Below are 4973 nucleotides of genomic sequence, written 5' to 3' on the forward strand. Positions count from 1 at the left end.
ATGTAGTTCTATCTAGTTGTTTATACTGTCTTGTTGTACGAGCATTATGTTCTATCTAAATATGATGTTGTAGTTCGGATAACAGAGTACTAAAATAGAGTAGGCATATGTCTCATACATAAGTACATAGTCATTTGTCTCATACATAGAATAGACATAAGTCTCATACATAAGTAGATGGTCATGTCTCTACTGACAGATGGAAGCGTTAGTGACGACGTCTGGCCTGGCGGGGAGGCGGATCTGGAAGCGGCGACCATCTGAACATGTTAGGTGGCCAAATGTTACGAGGAGGAATTTCAAACTCTCCCTGGTCATGCTGTGTATCCTGTGTGGGGCCTGGTGGAGGAGTCAAATACATGCTCATCCACTGGGTGTGCTGCGACATCTGAGCATGTATGTTCTCCTCGGGATGTTGATCACTCCCCCACGTATCATGTGATGCTGACATAGACGCATGATATTCGTAGTCTCCTGCACGATGGAACGTTTAGTCATGAAGAATGAGGTCGCCTCAATTAATATTGAAAACAATAAAAATGAAGACACTTACCTGCTGGTTGTGACGGTTGCTCTGGCTGAAACACGAAGCTCGACGAGGGACCGTGCTGCTGTGGCTGTGGAGAAAACACGAAGCTCGACGAGGGACCGTGTTGCTGTGGCTGTGGAGAAAACACGAAGCTCGATGTGGGACCATATTGTTGTGGTTGCTGCCACATTGAACTGCCAGGTTGGTCAGGACGGGGTGGCCTGGTTGTCGGCTGATGTGCTAGGCGTGGACGTGGTTGATGTCGGTGCATGGAGTGACGCGGCTGCTGCTGCTGGTGCTGAACAACGTTGGTTCTCCGGGTGCACGTGATAGCCTCGTACACAGTCCGTATCTTGTTCTGCATGTCAGTGTGCAAATTAATAAAACACGTACCGCTGAAGCCATCCTGGGTGTATCATCCAGTTTTCTTTAGGAGTGCGAGTGACCAGAGGCTCAAGCTTGCGCTCATACCATATCGCACCACGATGACCCCTATCAATGTCCCCATTCAGCAACCACATTCCCGACATTCCTGCACATAAAAAAATTCAGAACATAGTGCTACACTTAATACAAATTCAGAACATAGTGCCACACTTAATAAAAATTCAGAACATAGTGCCACACTTAATAAAAATTCAAAACATAGTGCCACACTTAATACAAATTCAGAACATAGTGCCACACTTAATACAAATTCAGAACATAGTGCCACACTTAATACAAATTCAGAACATAGTGCCACACTTAATACAAATTCAGGACATACTACTGCTAGCTTAGCTTCTTCCTCTCGCCCTTACTCCTCTACTGCCTCTTCCTCCTCTTCTTCCCCGGTTGCCTCGTCCATGCCCAGTGACGAAAGTGGGACAATTAGTGTCCCTATGGCCAAATTCATTGCACAGAATGCATTGCCTAGTCGGACCTCCTGCTTCGGATTCATCCATATCATTCCGGATGCGCCGACAGTGCCGTCTGCCTCTACTTGTACGCATATGCTCTGGGTTTGGAATGTAACGCCTTTCAGCAGGGTTGACGCTGTTGAAATTACCCATTGATCGAAAATCCATTAGCTCACCTGTCCAGGTATTGAGGACAGACTCTTTCAGAAAAAATGGAGACACAAATGATATTGCGTCCATTCCAAGCTGCCCGCAAGCAGCAAGTACATGTGAGCAAGGTAGGTGAAGCAATTTCGGTTTTTTGCATGTGCACTCACACGTTGGCCAGGCTTCATTACCAATTTTCACCTCAGGCGTCCTCAACTCATTTGCACATCCGAATTTGTTGTTGGCTAAGCGGACCTCAAACCTTCTTTCTTGATTACCGATGGCGACTACAGTGTGTGATCTAGCTTTTTGCATCTTGTTGTCCATGTACTTCGTGACTCTTTCACAGTACCGTGTATTCGGGTTGTTGAAGATATGTTGCTCTGCTTTTTGACGTCTATCTCTGAAATACTTGACGGTGCCATAGAAAATACCCTCAACGATGGTTGTAAGTGGCAATGCCCGGTTTCCTCTGAGGACAAAGTTGTATGTTTCTGCGAGGTTTGTTTTCATGACACCGTATCGTGCTCCATGTTTGTCATGTAGCAAAGACCACCTCTCTAGAGGCTCATGCTCTATCCACTGCTCGAGAGTTTTAATCGACCTCCCAAGCCTTCTCCTAGTACCAGGTGGGTCAAAGCCTGGGCAGGTCACAAAGCCTCCTCCACGGCCGCTGTTCCTGTTGCCAACTGTGCAGCTACTACTTCAACATGTGCCCTCACTGCTGCATCTCTTGAAGCTTTCCTGTCCCTCACGTGTCTCTGCGTGCACACATTAAGTCTGTCGCTTATCAAATTGTACTTCCATAGCTGGTTCTGCTTGCAGAGTTTTTTGACCAGATTCATCAGGTTCTTATTTCTAAACTGCGAGAAGAAATTAGCCCCCAGATGGCGCATGCACCAACGGCTCTGCAAGTCCTGCCATGGAACTTGTTCCTCAGGGCCTGGGTTTGTCAGTGTCCTTATCGCACTGAGTATACCCGCATGCCTGTCATGAAGGATGCACACATTGGGCTTCTCCTTCACAACTGATATATTCAACTGCCTGAAGAACCATGTCCAACTTTCAATGTTCTCACTCTCCACAAAAGCAAATGCGAGTGGGACGACTTGATTTTGGCCGTCTTGACCTATGGCTGTCAGGATCTGACCCTTGTACTTGCCTGTGAGAAAAGTACCGTCAACACATATCACCGGTCGGCAATGCCTGAAAGCTTCGATGCATACTCCGAAAGAGAAGAAGAGACGATGCAGCACCCTCACAGTTGGGAACTCTGGCATGAACATGTCTTGGATATCGATATAGGTGCCTTGATTCCGCTGCTGCAGGGTGTGGAGGAGCTGGACAACAGAGTCATATGCATCAAAATAAGAACCAAATCTCCTCTCAAGCGTCGCATGCTTAGCCCTCCAAGCCTTGCCATAAGAAATTCTGTACTTGAACCTGGCGAAGACTTTTGTCTGGACTGCCTTCACTTCCATAGCTTTGCCCGGCACTATCTCATCGTAAAACAACCGAGCAATAAGCGTGGATGAAAGGTTGGCATGATCCTGAGGGATGCAGGGAATAAGACAAGTGTGATTAACTAAGTCACTTATCACCCAACTTGTGCCATACTTAGGGAGAAAGCCATGCACCCTGGCGGGACAATCTGCGTTCTTGCATACCATTGTCAGGAATTTCTGACTGGACACCTGAGCTGTGAAAACCCTTTGCGTGGACATTGCCCAGCTAATTATTGTATCTTTTAGGGCTTGCTTGTTTGGATACATAGCACCCGTCGCAATATTGTTATGGTGATATTGCCAGGCTGAATCATGTCCATCATTCATGGTCATTGCAGATGAGAAGTCATGATTCCACGATGCAGGATTCGGGACCTCCTCTGCATTTTCTTCTTCATCTGACTCGTCAGAATCATCGGCATGACCCCTTTCAACATCGGTGTCTTCTTCTTCCATCTGGTCCTGCATGTGCCCATCTACCTCGTCAGCGTCCACCTCGCCATTGTAATCACCATCAGCATTTCCTCCTTCTACCTGACTACTCTGCCCTGGTTCATAACCATAAGCATTTCCTCCTTCTACCTGACTGCTCTATCCTTGTTCGTAACAATCATCTCCGGCATTTGACATAGATAACTGCCTCCCTACACTGCTATGACCAGGATCGTAGCCACCCTCGCCTTCATGTGTAGTGACCTCCTTCACGACGGGAAGAACTAAAGCAACAGGATTGCATCCCCTTCGTTCACAACCTTGTAACCACCGCACCCATTCAGAGTCTCGCTCTATCGGCCTCAAATAAAAGTAAATTATTGAACTTGACCGTGTCCACAATGCATGAACACCGACGGTGTGTGTTTCAGTATCAAGACTTAAACTTGCCGCAATCCATTCTTTCAACTGACTGATAGACCATGTTTGAGGTGCGCTCATTGGCACATCTATATGAGTAAATTCACTCAGATATGCTCCCATCTCAGTTGTTTGGACAGTACCAGGACCATAGCAAAATATGAAGTTCACTACATCAGACATCTCGGCTCACCTATTTTTTTTCAACAATGAAATACAGGTATTAAGCAACAACTTAATATACCCCCACTTAATATATTTACGTTTACTACCGGAGCAAATAACAATAATCGCACACCGGAACCGGGAAATAAAATGCTCACCACGACCACCTAAATATATTTACGTTACTACCGGAGCAAATAACAATAATTGCACACCGGTACCGGGAAATAAAATGCTCACCACGACTACCTAAATATATTTACATTACTACCGGAGCAAATAACAATAATTGCACGCAACTTCGAAAATAAAAATGTTTGTTCAAATATACCCTTGTAGCATGCGTGCGAACGACGAACGGCGGCCTTCAATCACCGGAACTGGAGCCGGAAACTCCACCAAACTACCGGAGCTTCACCTCCACCACACTGCCCCAGCTTCACCACCACCACCTCCACCTCCACCACTGCCACAACCTCCAACAATGCGCTGAAAAAATGCTCCAACAAAATGCTCACCACAACCACCACAAGCTACCCCATCAGTAGATCGAGGTCTCTTTTGGCTCCCCTAACTATGTAGAACCCATTCACGGTGCCAAATCCGCGAAAAAACGGGGCATTTGGGTGTATTAATTGGAGCTAGTTCGTGTAAGAGAGAGGAAGAAGGAAGAACAGAGAGAAACTTGCGGTGGGAGAAAGGGAAAGAAGAAGGAGAGGAGAAAGAGGCGTGCGCTGCGGGGCCGGCTCCCTGTCGGCCAGCAGCTGGCCGATCGGTCGGCAGCTGGCTGACTGGGTCGCCCGTGACCCAGCCCGCGCCGACAGCCAGCGCCCGACGTGGCCTGGCCAATAGTCGGCCTCCGCGTGGCCGAGA

At 47.3% G+C, this 4973-nt stretch overlaps 1 pseudogene; it reads right to left on the reverse strand.

Annotated features, from left to right (window-relative positions):
* Positions 1-1308: 1308 nt before the first annotated feature.
* LOC147986030 (uncharacterized) lies at positions 1309-4118 on the reverse strand (annotated as a pseudogene).
* Between the last annotated feature and the right edge of the window lie 855 nt (positions 4119-4973).

This window comes from Triticum urartu, chromosome 2A, assembly GCF_056163025.1.
Source record: "Triticum urartu cultivar PI428250 chromosome 2A, HENAU_Tu73, whole genome shotgun sequence".
Lineage (NCBI taxonomy): Eukaryota > Viridiplantae > Streptophyta > Magnoliopsida > Poales > Poaceae > Triticum > Triticum urartu.